The 24,279-nt window shown below is 44.0% G+C and overlaps 1 pseudogene across 1 annotated transcript in view; it reads right to left on the minus strand.

The window, feature by feature from the left end:
- The window catches only part of LOC311144382 (aminopeptidase O-like), a 122,669-nt pseudogene extending 105,825 nt beyond the window's left edge, over positions 1 to 16,844 (minus strand). The window contains exons 1-2 of the transcript in view: positions 16,838 to 16,844; positions 15,729 to 16,251 (exon numbers count right to left, since the gene is read on the minus strand). The product of the transcript in view is annotated as an aminopeptidase O-like (transcript). The remainder of the gene's footprint in view (positions 1 to 15,728; positions 16,252 to 16,837) is intronic.
- Between the last annotated feature and the right edge of the window lie 7,435 nt (positions 16,845 to 24,279).

The raw sequence follows: 24,279 nt of genomic DNA on the forward strand, positions 1-24,279 counted from the left end.
AGTCCACAATAATACCCTATAATACCATAAAAACAGTGGAATCCACCAGATTCTCCTGGCGGTAGAAATGACCTTATTTGCCCACGTGGTGAGTCGAGTATTCCTGCTATGTCCAGCTAGGTCTGAGAGGGCTACTAAGGGACGCACAACCAGCCGATTCAAAGGGCCGTGCCCTTCCTGAAACTCCCCTTCGGAACAGGGTGACGTGGCCCAGACGTGATGGGGAGATTATGAGCAGACAAACACTCACAGAGACACACATGCACACACACATACACATACATACACACAAAGTGTATGCACGCACAGACACGCAAACACACACAAACACATGCATACACCCACACACAGACCTTAATTAGGTCATTCCAAAGTCAAACAGGGCTGAGCCTGCACTTCACTTTTTCTCAAATGATTTGTACTGAAGGAGTTCTATCCACAGAGCCATTCACAGTCAATTCAGTGTTTTCAAGTTTTCCGTTTTACAACTTTCTCATGTCATTCCATCCATTGTAGACAACGAGTTGTTTTTAACTAAAGTGTGGAAATGTTTCTGAGCTAAATAGCCCCCTGCTGTCCCATTGATGTTTCCAATTTACTGTTCCTCCTCCTCCTCCTTCTTCTCTCCCCTCCTCCTCTTCCTCCTTAACCCCCTCTTTCCCCTCCATTATCCTTGCTCTCTCCTCCTTTTCTTACCTCTCCTCCTCTTGTCTCAGCATCAGGAGAGGACACACACAGTGCCTCCACATACCAGAGCCTTTAACAGCTTTACCATGGTGATTCTACAGACAGACAGACAGACAGACAGACAGACAGACAGACAGACAGACAGACAGACAGACAGACAGACAGACAGACAGACAGACAGACAGACAGACAGACAGACAGACAGACAGACAGACAGACAGACAGACAGACAGACAGACAGACAGACAGACAGACAGACAGACAGACAGACAGACAGACAGACAGACAGACAGACAGACAGACAGACAGACAGACAGACAGACAGACACAGAAACCACCAAATATTAAATATACAGTCGTGGTCAAAGGTTTTGAGAATGACACAAGTTTTGGTCTTCACAAGTTCGCTGCTTCAGTGTTATGAGATATTTTTGTCAGATGCTACTATGGTATACTGAAGTATACTTACAAGCATTCCATAAGTGTCAAAGGCTTTTATTGACAATTACATTAAGTTTATCCTCTTGAGGATCGACCACAAGTTCTCAATGGAATTAAGGTCTGGGGATTTTCCTGGCCATGGACCCAAAATGTCGATGTTTTGTTCCCCGAGCCACTTAGTTATCACTTTTGCCTTATGGCAAGGTGCTCCATCATGCTGGAAAAGGCATTGGTCGTCACCAAACTGTTCTTGGATGTTTGGGAGAAGTTGCTCTCGGAGTATGTGTTGGTACCATTCTTTATTCATGGCTGTGTTCTTAGGCAAATTTGTGAGTGAGCCCACTCTCTTGGCTGAGAAGCAACCCCACACATGAATGGTCTCAGGATGCTTTACTGTTGGCATGACACAGGACTGATGGTAGCGCTCACCTTGTCTTCTCCGGACAAGGTGTTTTCCGGATGCCCCAAGCAATCGGAAAGGGGATTCATCAGAGAAAATGACTTTACCCCAGTCCTCAGCAGTCCAATCCCTGTACCTTTTGCAGAATATCAGTCTGTCCCTGATGTTTTTCCTGGAGAGAAGTGGCTTCTTTGCTGCCCTTCTTGACACCAGGCCATCCTCCAAATGTCTTCGCCTCACTGTGCGTGCAGATGCACTCACACCTGCCTGCTGCCATTCCTGAGCAAGCTCTGCACTGGTGGTGCCCCGACCCCGCAGCTGAATCAACTTTAGGAGACGGTCCTGGCGCTTGCTGGACTTTCTTGGGCGCCCTGACGCCTTCTTCACAACAATTGAACCTCTCTCCTTGAAGTTCTTGATGATCCGATAAATGGTTGATTTAGGTGCAATCTTACTAGCAGCAATATCCTTGCCTGTGAAGCCCTTTATGTGCAAAGCAATGATGACGGCACGTGTTTCCTTGCAGGTAACCATGGTTAACAGAGGAAGAACAATGATTTCAAACACCACCCTCCTTTTAAAGCTTCTAGTCTGTTATTCTAACTCAATCAGCATGACAGAGTGATCTCCAGCCTTGTCCTCGTCAACACTCTCACCTGCGTTAACGAGAGAATCACTGACATGATGGCAGCTGGTCCTTTTGTGGCAGGGCTGAAATGCAGTGGAAATGTTTTTTTGCGATTAAGTACATTTTCATGGCAAAGAGGGACTTTGCAATTAATTGCAATTCATCTGATCACTCTTAATGACATTCTGGAGTATATGCAAATTGCCATCATCAAAACTGAGGCAGCAGACTTTGTGAAAATTAGTATTTGTGTCATTCTCAAAACTTTTGACCACGACTGTATATACCAAAACAAAATAAATAGGCTATTCAACTCATTTGCCACCCGCTGTGACAGAGGCTGGTGTAAGTCTGGTAGCTCCCTGACTGTAAGTGTAAACGATGTTCTCTTTGCAAATGTAAATTGTACTCTGAGTCTCCGTACACAGTCACACAGATTTGTGTGATCAGAACCACCCTTACTTGGACCAGACCAGTCCAGACCTGTTCTTACTTGACTTGTTAATCATAGGTTTATAATTCCCCAAGCCCCCGTATATGGGTACAGAAACACCATCCCCCCTTTCTTCCCCCCTACCTCCTTTCCCTGTATCCCAGCGGAATAACATAAAGGGATAATCCACCCCCAGAAATAAAAATCATGAATCTCCTGTCAATTCGGTGAAAGCCTATGTTTTATCAATGGGTAAAATACCTAAGTTCACCATGATTTAACTTCTAAGTGGTACTTCCGTGAAATCAGGAAATCGTGTAGGAACTCGTCATACCTAGAATGTTCTCGTCACTGGAGATAGGATATAACACACTGTCACATTTCCTAACGCTTTTAAAACAATTACCTGCGCTCCAGATCACCAAATCAGCCAATAGATGGTATGGGTATACTTGTCTAGAACACATCCATTTATATCATCATGACAAAGTAGATACTGTATTTCGCTTGGATGTGCTCAATTTAAACAGTGGACCAAATTATTCAACTCAGTTTTTCCTTCAAGTACCATCAGGCAATACACCCTATGTGTCTGTGGGATACAGGTGGGAAATGGCGTAGTTGCCATAGCAACATCTGCACTCTGCATGCAGACTCAGAAGAACTGCAGGTTCAACATGGTGAGATTGTAGACTCCTAAATTGATAGTGCAGTTTGTTTAGGTGATTTTACAGCTAGCTAGCTACTTCACATGCTGATACTGACTTTGGTATCGTTGTGTGCAGCCAGCCCAGAGAGAGAGAGCATTGCATTGTAGGTTTTGTAGTCGACTTGAGCTGCAACAGATTTCCACAACCATTTTCACATGTTGCTACCACTCTTGTTATAATGACAAAATGAAACATTTGTTCACAAAAAATATTGTTCTCACATATTGGTGTTTTTTAACACTGTAAATCATGGGGTGTATTACTCCTATAATACACCCCTTCTCTCCTCAGCCACCCCTGTTGTTTTTATAGTGGGGAATGGTAGGAAAGCAGTGGTTGGCCTGGCCCCAAGGACTCACATACTTCCCAATCTGCAGATTAAATAGCTAAAGCCTCTGAAGTCCTTCCAGGGACTAATGGCTTTTGTTGCTGGGAATAATCCACACATCCTCTCCCACATCCTGGGGGTTCCATGGCTCATACCCCTACTTAAACTCTCCTCCTCCCAGTCCCAACCCCTTCTCCATCTCCCACCCCCTTTTCCTCGTCCCACCCCCTTTTTGAATATTTAATTTAATTAGGATCCCCATTAGCTGACGCCAATGGCGACAGTTAGTCTTCCTGGGGTCGGACACAACGGAAAAGACATTACAGAAAAAATACTTTACAATTAACATACATTTAAAAACATTAACATAAACATTACATATTTATATATACAGTACCAGTAGAAAGTTTGGACACACCTACTCATTCAAGAGTTTTTCTTTATTTTTATTAGAATAATAGTGAAGACATCAAAACTATGAAATAACACATATGAAATCATGCAGTAACCAAAAAAAATTTAAACAAATCAAAATATATTTTATATTTGAGATTCTTCAAATAGCCACCCTTTGCCTTGATGACAGCTTTGCACACTCTTGGCCTTTTCTCAACCAGCTTCATGAGGTAGTCACCTGGAATGCATTTCAATTAACAGGTGTGCCTTGTTAAAAGTTAATTTGTGGAATTTCTTTCCTTCTTAATGCGTTTGAGCCAATCAGTTGTGTTGTGACAAGGTAGGGATGGTATACAGAAGATAGCCCTATTTGGTAAAAGACCAAGTCCATATTATGGCAAGAACAGCTCAAATAAGCAAAGAGAAATGACAGCATCATTACTTTAAGACATGAAGGTCAGTCAATACGGAACATTTCAAGAACTTTGAACGTTTCTTCAAGCGCAGCCGCAAAAACCATCAAGCGCTATAATGAAACTGGTTCTCATGAGGACCGCCACAGGAATGGAAGACCCAGACTTACCTCTGCTGCAGAGGATAAGTTCAGCCTCAGTTACCAGCCTCAGAAATTGCAGCCCAAATAAATGCTTCACAGAGTTCAAGTAACAGACACATCTCAACATCAACTGTTCAGAGGGGACTGTGTGAATCAGGCCTTCATGGTCGAATTGCTGCAAAGAAACCACTTCTAAAGGACACCAATAATAAGAAGAGACCTGCTTGGGCCAAGAAACATGAGCAATGGACATTAGACCGGTGGAAATCTGTCCTTTAGTCTGGAGTCCAAATTTGAGATTTTTGGTTCCAACCGCCGTGTCTTCGTGAGATGCGGTGTGGGTGAACAGATAATCTCCGCATGTGTATTTCCCACTGTAAAGCATGGAGGAGGAGGTGTTATGGTGTGGGGGTGCTTTGCTGGTGACACTGTCTGTGATTTATTTAGATTTTTCAAGGCACACTTAACCAGCATGGCTACCACAGCATTCTGCTGCGATACGCCATTCTATCTGGTTTGGGTTTAGTGGGACTATCATTTGTTTTTCAACAGGACAATGACCCAACACACCTCCAGGCTGTGTAAAGGCTATCTTACCAAGAAGGAGAGTGATAGAGTGCTGCATCAGATGACCTGGCCTCCACAATCCCCCGACAACCCAATTGAGATGGTTTGGGATGAGTCGGATGGCAGAGTGAAGGAAAAGCAGCCAACAAGTGCTCATCATATGTGGGAACTCCTTCATGACTGTTGGAAAAGCATTCCAGGTGAAGATGGTTGAGAGAATGCCAAGAGTGTGCAAAGCTGTCATCAAGGCAATGGGTGGCTATTTGAAGAATTTTGATTTGTTTAACAATTTTGGTAAATACATGATTATATATGTGTTATTTCATAGTTTTGATGTCTTCACTATTATTCTACAATGTAGAAAATAGTACAAATAAAGTCAGGTTTGTAGGCCTCCATGCTCGCACACGCTTTTTCATTCTGCCCACAAATGTTCTATAGGATTGAGGTTAGGGCTTTGTGATGGCCACTCCAAAACCTTGACTTTGTTGTCCTTAAGCCATTTTGCCACAACTTTGGAAGTATGCTTGGGGTCATTGTCCATTTGGAAGACCCATTTGCGACCAAGCTTTAACTTCCTGACTGATGTCTTGAGATGTTGCTTCAATATATCCACATAATTTTCCTTCCTCATGATGCCATCTATTTTGTGAAGTGCACCAGTCCCTCCTGCAGCAAAGCAACCCCACAGCATGATGCTGCCACCCCCGTGCTTCACGGTTGGGATGGTGTTCTTCGGCTTGCAAGCCACACCCTTTTTCCTCCAAACATAACGATGGTCATTATGGCCAAACAGTTCTATTTTTGTTTCATCAGACCAGAGGACATTTCTCCAAAAAGTACGACCTTTGTCCCCATGTGCAGTTGCACAGTCTGGCTTTTTTATGGCGGTTTTGGAGCAGTGGCTTCTTCCTTGCTGAGCGGCCTTTCAGGTTATGTCGATATAGGACATGGTCTTGGCTGATTTCTTTTGATTTTCCCATGAAGTCAAGCAAAGAAGCACTGAGTTTGAAGGTAGGCCTTGAAATACATCCACAGGTACACCTCCAATTGACTCAAATTATGTCAATTAGCCTATCAGAAGCTTCTAAAGCCATTACATCATTTTCTGGAATTTTCCAAGCTGTTTAAAGGCACAGTCAACTTAGTGTATGTAAACTTCTGACCCACTGGAATTGTTCGAAAAATTACTTGTGTCATGCACAAAGTAGATGTCCTAACCGACTTGCCAAAACTATAGTTTGTTAACAAGAAATTTGTGGAGTGGTTGAAAAATGAGTTTTAATGACTCCAACCTAAGTGTATGTATACTTCCAACTTCAACTGTACCTATGTATAACTTTATGAGCTGCCTGTCTTTGCTATTTGTTTATTTTCGTATGCGCTCATTAGCATATTTAGCTAGCAGCCTCCATTGAAATTCGCTATTACTTGTGCAAATGTTGTTAGCATTCTGGTAATAGACACCCAAAGGGCTTTTTGTTTTGTTTTTTGGCGCCCCCTTGGGTACTAAGCCGGTAATACCGTATATCCCGGTATGAGAGAAGGACGGTATGATGATATGAAAATCTGGATACCGCCCAACCCTAACTCAGGATAACCGGTACTACAAAAGTGGCTAACCTTTTAGCCAGGTACATTTCTATGGCAATGAATTCTTCGGAACTAATCTGTTCCGGGGCAGGCTGACTCAGGTCTAACTCCATTTATCCTGAATGAAGTGTCTGAGCCATGAGTTGAGGACCAATTAAATCAGATTCCCTCCCTCTCGCAAACATTGCGTCATCATCCTATTAATTTGTTTAAAAATAGTAATATTAAAATACCTTTCACATATTTCGTAATGACAGGATGCATTTGAAGGTTCACTCACACTAAAATGTTTGTATGACATTATACAATTATTTGATCATTAGGAGTGGGGAAAAGGTGCTGTGTGCATTGATAAGCACACCAAAGCACACCAAAGACGGCATTAATGATACATAATAAAAGAAAGACAACACTTCTAAAATCCTATTTCACAACATAGCCAGCTGAATTTGCAAGATAACTTTTCTTTCATGTTGTTTTTGGCAAAAATGAAAATGTGGCACTGACTCGCCCACGGATTGATGTTTTAGCATTGCCTCAATGAAGAGTTCGGTGTTCGACTAGCCACATGTGACATGCATGCGCAGTTACAAGCCTGCTAGAGTTAGCGGCAGGCAGATGAGCAATACCCACCGTCATAGTACGAATGAAGCCTGAGCTGGAATGTGAAGCTAACTGAAGCTAGCTAATTTCAGAAAAGCCTATGTACAGTTGAAGTCGGAAGTTTACATACACATAGGTTGGAGTCATTAAAACTCGTTTTTCAACCACTCAACACATTTCTTATTAACAAACTATCGTTTTGGCAAGTCGGTTAGGACATCTACAAGTCATTTTTCCAACAATTGTTTACAAACAGTTTATTTCACTTATAATTCACTGTATCACAATTCCAGTGGGTCAGAAGTTTACATACACTAAGTTGACTGTGCCTTTAAACAGCTTGAAAAATTCCAGAAAATGATGTCATGGCTTTAGAAGCTTCTGACAGGCTAATTGACATAATTTGAGTCAATTGGAGGTGTACCTGTGGACGAATTTCAAGGCCTACCTTCAAACTCAGTGCCTCTTTGCTTGACATCATGGGAAAATCAAAAGAAATCAGCCAAGACCTCAGAAAAAAGATCGTAGACCTCCACAAGTCTGGTTCATCCTTGGGAGCAATTTCCAAACGCCTGAAGGTACCACGTTCATCTGTACAAACAATAGTACGCAAGTATAAACACCATGGGACCACGCAGCCGTCATACTGCTCAGGAAGGAGACGCGTTCTGTCTCCTAGAGATTAACGTACTTTGGTGCGAAAAGTGCAAATCAATCCCAGAACAACAGCAAAGGACCTTGTGAAGATGCTGGAGGAAACAGGTACAAAAGTATCTATATCCACAGTAAAACGAGTCCTATATCGACATAACCTGAAAGGCCGCTCAGCAAGGAAGAAGCCACTGCTCCAAAACCACCATAAAAAAGCCAGACTACGGTTTGCAACTGCACATGGGGACAAAGATCGTACTCTTTGGAGAAATGTCCTCTGGTCTGATGAAACCAAAATAGAACTGTTTGGCCATAATGACCATCATTATGTTTGGAGGAAAAAGGGGGTTCCTTGCAAGCCGAAGAACACCATCCCAACCGTGAAGCACGGAGGTGGCAGCATCATGCTGTAGGGGTGCTTTGCTGCAGGAGGGACTGGTGCACCTCACAAAAGAGATGGCATCATGAGGAAGGAAAATTATATGGATATATTGAAGCAACATCTCAAGACATCAGTCAGGAAGTTAAAGCTTGGTCACAAATAGGCCTTCCAAATGGACAATGACCTCAAGCATACTTCCAAAGTTGTGGCAAAATGGCTTAAGGACAACAAAGTCAAGGTATTGGAGTTGCCATCACAAAGCACTGACCTCAATCCTACAGAAAATATGTGGGCAGAACTGAAAAAGCGTGTACGTTCAAGGAGGCCTACAAACCTGACTCAGTTACACCATCTCTGTCAGGAGGAATGGACCAAAATTCACCCAACTTATTGTGGGAAGCTTGTAGAAGGCTACCCAAAACGTTTGACCCAAGTTAACCAATTTAAAGGCAATGCTACCAAATGCTAATTGAGTGTATGTAAACTTCTGACCCACTGAGAATTTGATGAAAGAAATAAAAGCTAAAATAAATCATTCTCTCTACTATTCTTCAGAAATTTCACATTCTTAAAATAAAGTGGTGATCCTAACTGACCTAAGACAGGGAATTTTTACTAGGATTAGATGTCAGGAATTGTGAAAAACAGAGTTTAAATGTATTTGGCTAAGGTGTATGTAAACTTCCAACTTCAACTGTACGTAGTATAACATTTTCACATTTACATTTTAGTCATTTAGCTGACACTCTTATCCAGAGCGACTTACAGTTAGTGAGTGCATATATTATTTTTAATACCCCCCGTGGGAATCGAACCCACAACCCTGGCGTTGCAAACGCCATGCTCTACCAACTGAGCTACATCCCTGCCAGCCATTCCCTCCCCTACCCTGGACGACACTGGGCCAATTGTGCGCCGCCCCATGGGTCTCCCGGGCGCGGCCGGCTACGACAGAGCCTGGATTCGAACCAGGATCTCTAATGGTACAGGTAGCACTGCAATCCTTAGACCACTGTGCCACTCAGGAATCAAATTACAGAGATTATTATAAAGTTTAAGGGCTTGTTTGCATTTAAACAATTTCAACGATTGTTTAAAAAAACTATAAACAGGGGGATATTTTTTTTTTTTACGACATTTGTGAATATAATACAGACAGCTATCTGTGTAAATATCTGCATATTTCCATTGAGGATATAGAGACATATGAAGTGTGGAAAATGAGGGACATATGGCTGCCACTGGTGCTGCCAGTCAGCAGTAAGAGTGGGGAAACATGGCTGCCACTGGTGCTGCCAGTCAGCAATAAGAGTGGGGTGCCTTACGTGTGTTCTTGTTTATGAATGCAAAGTTGCATGTAGCAGATGCAAATAAAACAGCAGATTTACAAGATAGACAAGTAACAAAACAAAACAGTCCCTTCCTCGCTCCCTCCCTCCAGTCGTACATGGCCATGCCCAGACTAGAGAAGCCTGCTGGGACGATGAGTGTGTCGAGGCAGGGGAAGGGATGGACCCCCAGCCAGGCAGAACGGGGCGTATATGGACCTGGCTTTCTGAAGCAGAGAGGGCGGGGCAAACACTCAATGAGGGACCACCCCCTGGCTCCAGGCTGATGGGTCGGTGAATTGACATGGGTAATCAACAAAGCAAACAGGAGATGTTGCTATCACCCAGGCCTGAGCAGTCACAGAGTGCTTCTCATCCTTCAGGCCTGAGTAATCGAATGTAGACTGTGGACTGGTAATGACAGGATGGTCCATGTTAGTGAGTGGGTTCAGGTCCAAGCTGTGATATGGGTAGAAGGAAAACATTTCTCTGTTTAATCCTGAAGATTTAGGATACTGCGAGGCTTGTATTTTCAGGCTTAGAAACAAGAGAGATGGAAATGGAACATTGCATCACATGGGAAAACCAGAGAAAACTTCCATTCAATTATACATTAATTAACTCCAGCCGTTCACTGAGAATAAAGACCCTCCTTGTGACAGGAGAAGCCCTGGGGTTTCCCTCCTGGGTTGGAGGGAATCCATGAGAGGAGAAGGGAGGGGGAGTGGTATTACGGAAAGCCATAGATATAGCCATCCCAGCTAGAGAGACCTAGACAGCGGGAGGGAGAGAGGGAGGGAGAGGGGGAGAGCGAGAGAGAGAGAGAGAGAGAGAGAGAGAGAGAGAGACAGAGAGAGAGTGGAAGAGCTAGTGGACTGCAAGAGTTTTTACCTATCAGCTGTTATCCAATGTTTCTAGCTCCTTGATGATCTTCTTGGCCTTCCTGTGACACTGGGTGCTGTTGATGTCCTGGAGGGCAGGCAGTGTGCCCCAGGTGATGCATTGGGCTGACCACACCACCCTCTGGAAAGCCCTGTGGTTGCAGATGGTGCGATTGCCATTCAAGGCCGTGATACAGCCTGACAGGATGCTCTCAATGGTGCATCTGTAGATGTTCGGGAGGGTCTTAGGGGCCAAGCTGAATTTCTTCACCCTCCTGAGGTTGAAGAGGTGCTATTGCGCCTTCTTCACCTCACTGTCTGTGTGGATGGACCATTTCAGGTTGTCAGCGATGTGCACGCCGAGGAACTTGAAGCTTTTTACCCTCTCCACTGCGGCCCTGTCGATGTGTGTGTGGGGGGAGGGGGGGGCGTGCTCTCTCTGCTGTTTCCTGAAGTCAACAATCAGCTCCTTCGTTTATTTGGCATTGAGGGAGAGGTTATTTTCACTCCGCCAGGGCTCTTACCTCCTCCGGGTAGGCTGTCTCGTCAATGATGGTAATCAGGCCTATCACTGTTGTGTCGTCTGCAAACTTGATGATTTAGTTGGAGACTTGCGTGGCCACGCAGTCATGGGTGAACAGGGGGTACAGGAGGGGGCTGACCACGCACCCTTGTGGGGCCCCCGTGTTGACGATCAGCGTAGTGGAGATGTTGTTGCCTACCTTAACCACCTGGAGTCGGCCCGTCAGGAAGTCGAGGACTCAGTTGCACAGGGCGGGTTACAGACCCAGAGCCCTGAGCTCAATGATGAGCTTGGAGGGCACTATGTTGTTGAAGGCTGAGCTGTAGTCGATGAACAGCATTCTTACACACTGTCGGGATTCCTCTTGTCCAGGTGGGATTGGGCAGTGTGCAGTGTGATGGCCAATGCATCATCCATGGATCTGTTGGGGCGGTATGCAAATTGTAGTGGGTGTAAGGTGTCGGGTAAGGTGTCGGTGATATGATCCTTAACTAGCCTCTCAAAGCACTTCATGATGACAGAAGTGAGTGCTACGGGGTGATAGTCATTTACAGTGGCTTGCAGAAGTATTCACCCCCCTTGGCATTTTTCCTATTTTGTTACCTTACAACCTGGAATTAAAATAGATTTTGGGGGGTTTGTATTATTTGATTTACACAACATGTCTACCACTTTGAAGATGCAAAATATGTTTTGTGTGTGAAACAATCAAGAAATAAGGCAAAAAAACTGAGCGTACATAACTATTCACCCACCCCCCCAAGGTCAATACTTTGTAGAGCCACCTTTTGCAGTAATTACAGCTGCAAGTCTCTTGGGGTATGTCTCTATAAGCTTGGCACATCTAGCCACTGGGATTTTTTTCCCCATTCTTCAAGGCAAAACTGCTCCAGCTCCTTCAAGTTGGATGGGTTCTGCTGGTGCACAGCAATCTTTAAGTCATACCACAGATTCTCAATTGGATTGAGGTCTGGGCTTTGACTAGGCCATTCCAAGACAATTAAATGTTTCCCCTTAAACCACTCGAGTGTTGCTTTAGCAGTATGCTTAGGGTCATTGTCCTGCTGGAAGGTGAACCTCTGTCCCAGTCTCAAATCTCTGGAAGACTGAAACAGGTTTCCCTGAAGAATTTCCCTGTATTTCATTCCTTCAATTCTGACCAGTTTCCCAGTCCCTGCCGATGAAAAACATCCCCACAGCATGATGCTGCCACCACCATTCTTCACTGTGGGGATGGTGTTCTCGGGGTGATGAGAGGTGTTGGGTTTGCGCCATACATAGCATTTTCCTTGATGGCCAAAAAGCTCAAATCTAGTCTCATCTGACCAGAGTACCTTCTTTCATATGTTTGGGGAGTCTCCCACATGCCTTTTAGCGAACACCAAACGTGTTTGGTAATTTTTTTCTTCATGCAATGGCTTTTTTCTGGCCACTCTTCCATAAAGCCCAGCTCTGTGGAGTGTGCGGCTTATAGTGGTCCTATGGACAGATACTCCAATCTCCGCTGTGGAGCTTTGCAGCTCCTTCAGGGTTATCTTTGGTCTCTTTGTTGCCTCTCTGATTAATGCCCTCCTGGACTGGTCCGTGAGTTTTGGTGGGCGGCCCTCTCTTGGCAGGTTTGTTGTGGTGCCATATTCTTTCAATTTTTTAATAATGGATTTAATGGTGCTCCGTGGGATGTTCAAAGTTTCTGATATTTTTTTATAACCCATCCCTGATCTGTACTTCTCCACAACTTTGTCCATGACCTGTTTGGAGAGCTCCTTGGTCTTCATGGTGCCGCTTGCTTGGTGGTGCCCCTTGCTTAGTGGTGTTGCAGACTCTGGGGCCTTTCAGAACAGGTGTATAGATACTGAAATCATGTGACAGATCCTGTGACACTTAGAGTGCACACAGATGGACTTTATTTAACTAATTATGTGACTTCTGAAGGTAATTGGTTGCACCAGATCTTATTTAGGGGCTTCATAGCAAAGGGGGTGAATGCATATGCACGCAGCGCTTTTCCGTTATTAATTTTTTAGAATTTTTTTAAAGAAGATATTTTTTTCATTTCACTTCACCAATTTGGACTATTTTGTGTATGTCCATTACATGAAATCCAAATAAAAATCCATTTAAATTACAGGTTGTAAAGCAACAAAATAGGAAAAGTGCCAAGGGGGATGAATACTTTTGCAAGGCACTGTAGTTCAGTTACCTTACAGTAAAAACAACCTCCTTCATCTTACTGTTCATGGGATATGCACAGACTTAGTTTATCTGCTGTACAGTTTGTTTCACCCTGAGAGCAAACACAAACAACAAGTCCTATACACTGAGTGTACAAAACATTTCCATTACATAAACTGACCAGCATAGCCGCAGGAAGTAGGGGTGCTGAGGGTGCTGCAGCACACCCCCAAAAAATGTAAGATAATAATTATGTTTTTCGCCTTGGCAAAATAATTAGCAGCACCCCCACCACCAAACTACTTCACCAGGTGAATCCAGGTGAAGCTACACTACATGGCCAAAAGTATGTGGACACCACTTCATATTAGTAGATTCAGCTATTTCAGCCACACCCGTTGCTCAGAACATTGTCAGTAGAATGGCCCATACTGAAGAGCTCAGTGACTTTCAACGTGGCACCGTCATAGGATGCCACCTTTCCAACAAGTTAGTTGGTCAAATTTCTGCCCTGATAGAGCTGCCCCGATCAACTGTAAGTTCTGTTATTGTGAAGTGGAAACTTCTAGGAGCAACAACGTCTCAGCCGCGAAGTGGTAGGCCACACAAGATCACAGAACGGGACCGCTGAATGCTAAAAGCGCGTAGCGCGTAAAAAAGTGTCTGTCCTCTGTTGCAACACTCACTACCGAGTTCCAAACTGCCTCTGGAAGCAACGTCAGCACAAGAACTGTTCGTTGGAAGCTTCATGAAATGGATTTCCATGGCCGAGCAGCCGCACACAAGCCATTGGACTCTGGAGCAGTGGAAGCGCGTTCTCTGTAGTGATGAATCACGCTTCACCATCTGGCAGTCCAACGGACAAATCTGGGTTTGGCGGATGCCAGGAGAACTTTACCTGCCCGAATGCATAGTGCCAACTGTAAAGTTCAGTGGCGGAGGAACAATGGTCTGGGGCTGTTTTTCATTGTTCCGGCTAGGCCCCTTAGTTCCAGTGAAGGGAAATCTTAACGCTACAGCATACAATGACAGTGCCAAGGTGACGTGTATGCGGTGAGCGAAGTGAAGCGCAGGACACCGAGCTACTGGCAGACGTACTTTACTACACAGTAAAGGAACATACAAAACAAAACCTCCTAACAGGGAGGAAACAATACTTGCATACAAACAGCAATGCCGACCTTACGGAAAACAATCACACACAATAACAAATGAGAGACAGGGGGTTATAAAGGGAATACAATGTAACATAATGGGAAACAGGTGTAAACAATAAAGACCAAACAAGACGACCACCGAAACATAGATTGGTAGCAGCTAGTACTCCGGGGACGACGAACGCCGAAGCCTGCCCGAGCAAGGAGGAGGAACAGCCTCGGCTGAATCCGTGCCAGTACCCCCCCCTTGACGCGCGGCCCTAGCCGTGCGCCGACCCCTGCCTCGGGGATGGCCAGGAGGACGCGGAGCAGGGCGAGTCGGATGACTCCGGTGGAAATCCCTCAACATGGAGGGATCTAGGATGTCCCTCCTAGGGACCCAGCACCGACGAACGCCGAAGCCTGCCCGAGCAAGGAGGAGGAGCAGCCTCGGCTGAATCCGTGACAGACAGACGATTCTGTGCTTCCAACTTTGTTGCAACAGTTTGGGGAAGGCCCTTTCCTGTTTCAGCATGACAATGGCCCCATGCACAAATCGAGATCCATACAGAAATAGTTTGTCGAGGTCGGTGTGGAAGAACTTGACCAGAGCCCTGACCTCAACCCCATCGAACACCTTTGGGATGAATTGGAACGCCGACTGCGAGCCAGGTCTAATCGCGAAACATCAGTGCCCGACCTCACTAATGCTCTTGTGGCTGAATGGAAACAAGTCCCCACAGCAATGTTCCAACATCTAGTGGAAAGCGTTCCCAGAAGAGTGGAGGCTGTTATAGCAGCAAAGGGGGGACCAACTCCATATTAATGCCCATGATTTTGGAATGAGATGTTTGACGAGCATATAGTGTATGATCCCTTAGTGATGTCACTTCTTAAATCCACTTCAATCAGTGTAGATGAAGGGGAGGAGACAGGTTAAATAAGTATTTTTAAGCCTTGAGACAATTGAGACATGGATTGCTTATGTGTTACATTCAGAGGGTGAATGGGCAAGACAAAAGTGCCTTTGAACAGGGTATGGTAGTAGGTGCCAGGTGCACCGGTTTGTGTCAAGAACTGCAATGTTGCTGGGGTTTTCTTTCCCGTGTGTATCAAGAATGGTCCATCACCCAAAGAACAAGGGAAGCATTGGAGTCTACATGGGCCAGCATCCCTGTGGAACGCGTTCGACACCTTGTAGAGTCCATGCCCCGACGAATTGAGGCTGTTCTGAGGGCGAAGGAGGGGGGGTGGGGGCGTTCTTATTGTGTTCTTAATGTTTTGTACACTCAGTGTATGTTCTCTCTGTTAACATTCTGAGTATGAAGCATACAGTAGATATTATTGTAGATCTTGATGTCGCTTCTGTTGTCCTGATCTTTAGTCCAACTGACAGAGCCTCCCTCTGGCTTGGTTTCGTAGCATACCCTCAGGGTAACTCCTAGGGGGTCAGGCCCCCCTCTTCCTCACCTGCAGGCTCCAGCGGTCAGTGTGGAAGAGGAGGGGTCCCCCACCCTTAGAAGCACAGGGTGACTGCACTGGAACTACAGGTGGTGTTGCTGTTTCCATTGGGTGGAAGAGAGGGAGATCAGCCTCTGAAAGGGGTTGTCGTTCAATCCCTGACCCTTCACCCCTGACCTCCTTTAGGAGACCCTGCATGTCTGACACAGAGTTCACGTCCAGCTCCTCTACCTTTGACCCGTGAGGTCACAGAAGTCCAGAAATAAGGGGAAGTCTCCGTGTGGCTCTCACCCTCCCAGGAGTCATCAGTCTTGGAAAATGGGGTGGTTGGAGCGCCTTCCCCATCTCCAGTCCCATCTCCAGTCCCAGCCCAATCTCCAGGCCAGGGTCAGGCTCCAGTCCCAGTCCAAGCCCCATCTCCAGGGCCAGGCTCTAGGAAGAGCACCACAGTAGCAGTGATGACCTGTGTGTAGAGGTGTATGTCTAGGTCCAGGACAGAAGAGTCTGACCAGGATGTGGTTGGTGTTGGCTCTGAGGGGCAGGTCGTCTCTACCTGGGTCCACATCACCATCAACATCACCATCCTTGGCTCATAGGTCAGAGTTCATCTAGTCAATTCTAGAGAGGAAAACACAATGTCAAGCAATCAATCAACTGACAGATCATTTAATCAATTGACAGATCAACCAATCAATCAATGAATATGTGTATATAGTACATATCAACCCTATTAGCCGGGTAAGGTTGTCCACATGGGCCTGACAAACAGTCAATGTCTATTTTATCTAGAATACCACCAGGACACATCCAGCCACCCTCGCCATCTGTAAATCTTGGATATTTACAGATATTTACACAAGTTGATTTAATGCACTGTCATTCAGCAAATTACTTAGCAAAATGGCTGTTTTGTATTCCTTTTGTTGCCCACTGAAACCATTAGATCTCCAAATCAAATTACTTTCCATCCCTAGGATAGGATGATATGACCCAAAGCAATGAATCAATCTTCAACACACAGTTTATCTAACTGACTGACTGGAAATACTAAAAACAACTAAATTAAATAGCCAAATCTGTCCACATTTAAAATGTAAAATCCTTTTTGAGTTTGAAGCAACTCAAAACCTAAATCATTCCAATCAAATGCCATTACTTTATTGATGCTATCATTTTATCTAGCGTCATTGTATCACTATACTGATATGCACTATGTATCTTCTTTATTAATGTTAAATTAATACTACAAAATATTGTTGTTAATGCCAATGTTTCTTGTGTGAAAAAAATATTTTGGTTTAAATAGAAAGTGTCTTCTTGCATGTTACCCTGCACAGATCTAGTCCTGGCTTTAAGTGTGTGTGTGCTGCAGTGGTGAAACGAGCCAACTCTGTCAAACTCACTTTGTTGACATTGACAAATTCCTACTGGATGCACAAACAGGAAAACAAGTTTCAAAATCACATCTCACAAGTGTTTATCAAGAGCTAGCTGACCGAGCTCCAACAAGCAAATGGTTTCTGTACAGTAAAACGAAGGTCCCCTATAAAAGCCAGCCAGCCACTTTGCCATTGCAATGCCTAGCTAACATTTACATTTCCCCTGTTCCAGGCCCAGGGTTATGGAGGCTTGGTAGGCCAAAGCTGCAAATACAGTGAGAATTCCTCACAGATCTCTCCAAAAGTCAGTAGTGGAATAAAAACACACAGAGACAGAGCTGGCAAGCACCATCCTCAGTGCAAATGTCTGGCCCGGGTGCCTGGTCTTGATATGACGCCTTAGGTTAGGTTGGCTACGTGTTATTGGAAAAGCTGGAAGGTGCAAGGTTGCAGGTTTGAGTCCCACTTGGGCTACCTCCCAAATTTGCTATTATCCGTTATCGTTATTTATCAGTATTCAGTAATAGGGCTAGTGAGAGTTGTACTGGTGGTGGTGGCACTGACAGGTTGAATACCTGCTTCATTGAGGGGACGTAATGTGAAAATAGTAACTTGTGGAGACGCAAGCTGCCCAGTGACACAAGACTTCCAGACGAGCTAAACCACTTCTATGCTCGCTTCGAGGCAAGCAACACTGAAGCATGCATGAGAGCACCAGCTGTTCTGGATGACTATGTGATCACGCTCTCCGTAGCCGATGTGAGTACGTTTCCATGTGTTTGATACCGTTCCATTTATTCCATTCCAGCCATTAAAATGAGCCTGCCCTCCTATAGCTCCTCCCACCAACCTCCTCTAATTCATATAGTATATTATGGTATGCTCCATATTAGGATTCTTACATGAGTGGTGAGAGACGGGAAAAAATATAAATCACCATTCAAATGCAAGGATTGCGCCTTGTGAGAATTATTTATATCATTAAACTAAAAACAGACTGATGATCCCCTCTTTAGATATTTATTAACGTAAAGCATATTCATCTACAACGTTTGAAATGTTTGTTTTCTAATATACTGAACAAAAATATGAACTCAAAGTGCAACAATTTCAAAGATTTTACTGAGTTACAGGTCATATAATGAAATCAGTCAATTGAAATAAATTAATTAGGCCTTAATCTGTGGATTGCACATGACTCAGCAGGGGTGCACCCACTTAGCAGCTAGGCCCACCCACTGGGGAGCAAGGCCCAGTCCATCAGAATTAGTTTTCCCCCACAAAATGGCTTTGTTACAGACAGAAATATACTCCTCAGCACCCCCCACTACCCCTCAGATGATCCCGCAGGTGAAGAAGCCAGATGTGGAGGTCCTGGGCTGGCGTGGTTACACTTGGTCTGCGGTTGTGAGGCCGGTTGGACGTACTGCCAACTTCTGTAAAACAACATTGGAGGCAGCTTATGGTAGAGAAATTAACATTCAATTATCTGGCAACAGCTCTGGTGGACATTCTTGCAGTCAGCATGCCAATTGCACTCTCCCTCAAAACTTGAGACATCTGTGGCATTGTGTTGTGTTACAAACTGCACATTTTAGAGTGGCCTTTTATTGTCCCCAGCACAAGGTGCAACTGTGTAATGATCATGCTGTTTAATCAGCTGCTTGATATGCCACACCTGTCAGGTGGATGGATTATCTTGGCTAAGGAGAAATGCTCACTAACAGGGATGTAAACTAATTTGTGCACACAATTTGAGAGAAATAAGCTTTATGTTGCGTATGGAACATTTCTGGAATTTTTTATTTCAACTCATGAAACATGGGACCAACACTTTACATGTTGTGTTTATATTTTTGTTCAGTGTAGTTACATGTTTTCTTTGTCTAGATCCAGGGCAGAGTTGCAACTAGTTGCCAGCAACTGGGGGTAGGGCCTAAAGCTACGTTTAGAAAAATGCGCTTACGTGAAAATTACCTTTTTTTCACTGCGCGGGCAATACAATTTTTCATTTATTCAAATATTTTAAAAATGTTTTAAATGTAATGGTTTGCATTTTTTATTGTGAATTGTGGTTTAAACGGATATAGGCCTACAATGGAAATGATAATTATCTGATGCATTCTATGATAAGAATAATCGTATTTAAAACGTTTCCCGGTCGAAACAGGTCGCTCATATATTATTAGGTTTTTGTTCGTTTTGGTGTTCGGCAGCCGAAGTCTACGCCCCTTCATGGTGATTGGTAAACAGTACTACTACTACTACTACTACTACTAGTAGGCCTCCTGTAGCTCAGTTGGTAGAGCATGGCGCTTGCAACGCCAGGGTTGTGGTTCGATTCCCACGGGGGGCCAGTATGAAAAATGTATGCACTCCCTGACTGTAAGTCGCTCTGGATGAGAGCGTCTGCTAAATGATTAAAATGTAAAATCTACTACTACTAAGAGTGGGAATTATGGACAGGATTCCTCAATGAAGTGTTTGTTGTCATTCACCAAGAGACAACTCGTTTTCATGCACAGTTTTTCTTTTCTTAAAACATTTTTTAGGGGGTAGAGCAGCTTTAATATTGCAGATAGATTGTGGCTTCGATCAATGTACATTTCTGCATCATTTTCAATCCCCCCATATATTTTTTAGTGTAAATATATGTTATTTTAAATATATATATATATATATATATATATATACATACAGTGAGGAAAAAAAGTATTTAGTCAGCCACCAATTGTGCAAGTTCTCCCACTTAAAAAGATGAGAGAGGCCTGTAATTTTCATCATAGGTACACGTCAACTATGACAGACAAAATGAGAAAAAAAATTCCAGAAAATCACATTGTAGGATTTTTAATGAATTTATTTGCAAAATATGGTGGAAAATAAGTATTTGGTCAATAACAAAAGTTTCTCAATACTTTGTTATATACCCTTTGTTGGCAATGACACAGGTCAAACGTTTTCTGTAAGTCTTCACAAGGCTTTCACACATTGTTGCTGGTATTTTGGCCCATTCCTCCATGCAGATCTCCTCTAGAGCAGTGATGTTTTGGGGCTGTCGCTGGGCAACACAGACTTTCAACTCCCTCCAAAGATTTTCTATGGGGTTGAGATCTGGAGACTGGCTAGGCCACTCCAGGACCTTGAAATGCTTCTTACGAAGCAACTCCTTCGTTGCCCGGGCGGTGTGTTTGGGATCATTGTCATGCTGAAAGACCCAGCCACATTTCATCTTCAATGCCCTTGCTGATGGAAGGAGGTTTTCACTCAAAATCTCATGATACATGGCCCCATTCATTCTTTCCTTTACACGGATCAGTCGTCCTGGTCCCTTTGCAGAAAAACAGCCCCAAAGCATGATGTTTCCACCCCCATGCTTCACAGTAGGTATGGTGTTCTTTGGATGCAACTCATCATTCTTTGTCCTCCAAACACGACGAGTTGAGTTTTTACCAAAAAGTTATATTTTGGTTTCATCTGACCATATGACATTCTCCCAATCCTCTTCTGGATCATCCAAATGCACTCTAGCAAACTTCAGACGGGCCTGGACATGTACTGGCTTAAGCAGGGGGACACGTCTGGCACTGCAGGATTTTAGTCCCTGGCGGCGTAGTGTGTTACTGATGGTAGGCTTTGTTACTTTGGTCCCAGCTCTCTGCAGGTCATTCACTAGGTCCCCCCGTGTGGTTCTGGGATTTTTGCTCACCGTTCTTGTGATCATTTTGACCCCACGGGGTGAGATCTTGCGTGGAGCCCCAGATCGAGGGAGATTATCAGTGGTCTTGTATGTCTTCCATTTCCTAATAATTGCTCCCACAGTTGATTTCTTCAAACCAAGCTGCTTACCTATTGCAGATTCAGTCTTCCCAGCCTGATGCAGGTCTACAATTTTGTTTCTGGTGTCCTTTGACAGCTCTTTGGTCTTGGCCATAGTGGAGTTTGGAGTGTGACTGTTTGAGGTTGTGGACAGGTGTATTTTATACTGTTAACAAGTTCAAACAGGTGCCATTAATACAGGTAACGAGTGGAAGACAGAGGAGCCTCTTAAAGAAGAAGTTACAGGTCTGTGAGAGCCAGAAATCTTGCTTCTTTGTAGGTGACCAAATACTTATTTTCCACCATAATTTGCAAATAAATTCATAAAAAATCCTACAATGTGATTTTCTGGATTTTTTTTTCTCAATTTGTCTGTCATAGTTGACGTGTACCTATGATGAAAATTACAGGCCTCTCTCATCTTTTTAAGTGGGAGAACTTGCACAATTGGTGGCTGACTAAATACTTTTTTTCCCCACTGTATATATATATATATATATTCAGTCGTGGTCAAAAGTTTTGAGAATGACATAAGTATTGGTCTTCAAAGTTTGCTGCTTCAGTGTTTTTAGATATTTTTGTCAGATGTTACTATGGTATGCTGAAGTATAATTACAAGCATTCCATAAGTGTCAAAGGCTTTTATTGACAATTACATTAAGTTTATGCAAAGAGTCAATATTTGCAGTGTTGACCCTTCTTTTTCAAGACCTCTGCAATCCGCCCTGGCATGCTGTCAATTAACTTCTGGGCCACATCCTGACTGATGGCAGCCCATTCTTGCGTAATCAATGCTTGGCGTTTGTCAGAATTTGTGGGTTTTTGTTTGTCCACCCGCCTCTTGAGGATTGACTACAAGTTCTCAATGGGATTAAGGTCTGGGGAATTTCCTGGCCATGGACCCAAAATGTCGATGTTTTGTTCCCCGAGCCACTTAGTTATCACTTTTGCCTTATGGCAAGGTGCTCCATCATGCTGGAAAAGGCATTGTTCGTCACCAAACTGTTCTTGGATGGTTGGGAGAAGTTGCTCTCTGAGGATGTGATGGTACCATTCTTTATTCATGGCTGTGTTCTTAGGCAAAATTGTGAGTGAGCCCACTCCCTTGGCTGAGAACCAACCCCACACATGAATGGTCTCAGGATGCTTTACTGTTGGCATGACACAGGACTGATGGTAGCACTCACCTTGTCTTCTCCGGACAAGCTATTTTCTGGATGCCCCAAACAATCGGAAAGGGGATTCATCAGAGAAAATGACTTTACCCCAGTCCTCAGCACTCCAATCCCTGTACCTTTTGCAGAATATCAGTCTGTCCCTGATGTTCTTCCTGGAGAGAAGTAGCTTCCTCGCTGCCCTTCTTGACACCAGGCCATCCTCCAAAAGTCTTCGCCTCACTGTGCGTGCATATGCACTCACACCTGCCTGCTGCCATTCCTGAGCAAGCTCTGCACTGGTGGTGCCCCGACCCCGCAGCTGAATCAACTTTAGGAGACGGTCCTGGCGCTTGCTGGACTTTCTTGGGCGCCCTGAAGCCTTCTTCACAACAATTGAACCTCTCTCCTTGAAGTTCTTGATGATCCAATAAATGGTTGATTTAGGTGCAATCTTACTAGGAGCAATATCCTTGCCTGTGAAGCCCTTTTTGTGCAAAGCAATGATGATGGCACGTGTTTCCTTGCAGGTAACCATGATTAACAGAGGAAGAACAATGATTTCAAGCACCACCCTCCTTTTAAAGCTTCCAGTCTGTTATTCTAACTCAATCAGCATGACAGAGTGATCTCCAGCCTTGTCCTCGTCAACACTCTCACCTGTGTTAACGAGAGAATCACTGAAATGATGTCAGCTGGTCCTTTTGTGGCAGGGCTGACATTTTTTGGGGGGGGGGGATTAAGTTCATTTTCATGGCAAAGAGGGACTTTGCAAATAATTGCAATTCATCTGATCACTCTTCATAACATTCTGGAGTATATGCAAATTGCCATCATAAAAACTGAGGCAGCAGACTTTGTGAAAATTCATATTTGTGTCATTCTCAAAATCTTTGACCACGACTGTATATACATTTTATGGACAGTATATTTTACATTACTTATCTTTTGTTTGTTTTTAGTCCCAGCCTTCAGCTACCTTCAACCACTCCCATCTATCTCTGAAGACCATCCAGTTTTGATATTTGATATTTTTCCACTGTGCTGTGATGTTTCACAAAAGTTCTGAACCTTTCTATTCTCATAGTTTCTACAGATTGTAAATGAAAGACAAAATTTTTTGCTAAGAGTATTATTATATTACTGATCGATTGACTATGGCTTTTCAAATCACCAAGCAGTGCAATTTGTAGAGTTAGCTCCAAGTAAATGTTGCAATTTTTTAGACATTCCTGAACCTGTGACCAAAAACAAGGTATATATGGGAAGTACCAAAACAAGTGATCTAATGATTCCATCTCTTCACAGCAAAATCTGTAGAGCTGGGATGGTTGTAAAAATATACAGTGCATTCGGAAGGTATTCAGAACCCTTGACTTTTTCCACATTTTGTTACGTTTTTTTTCCCTCAATAGAAAAAAAAAAGTTTTTTTTTGTGCAAATGAATTTTTAAAGAAGTATTCAGACCCTTTACTCAGTACTTAGTTGAAGCACCTTTGGCAGCGATTACAGCCTCAAGTCTTAATGAGTATGACGCTACAAGCTTGGCACACCTTTATTTGGGTAGTTTCTCCCATTCTTCTCTGCAGATCCTCTCAAGCTCTGTCAGGTTGGATGGGGAGCATCGCTGCACAGCATTTTCAGGTCTTTTCAGAGATGTTCAATTGGGTTCAAGTCCGGGCTCTGGCTGGGCCACTTAAGGACATTCAGAGACTTGTCCCGAAGCCACTCCTGCGTTGTCTTGGCTATGTGCTTAGGGTCAGTGTCCTGTTGGAAGGTGAACCTTCGCCCCAGTCTGAGGTCCTTAGCACTCTGGAGCAGGTTTTCATCAAGGATCTCTCTGTACTTTGCTCCATTCATCTTTCCCTCTACCCTGCCGCTGAAAATATCCCCACATCATGATGCTGCCACCACCATGCTTCACCGTAGGGATGGTGCCAGCTTTCCTCCAGACGTGATGCTTGGCATTCAGGCCAAAGAGTTCAATCTTGGTTTCATCAGACCAGAGAATCTTGTTTCTCATGGTCTGAGAGTCCTTTAGGTGCCTTTTG

Source organism: Coregonus lavaretus, assembly GCF_964263955.1.
Source record: "Coregonus lavaretus genome assembly, chromosome: 17".
Taxonomy (NCBI): Eukaryota; Metazoa; Chordata; class Actinopteri; order Salmoniformes; family Salmonidae; genus Coregonus; species Coregonus lavaretus.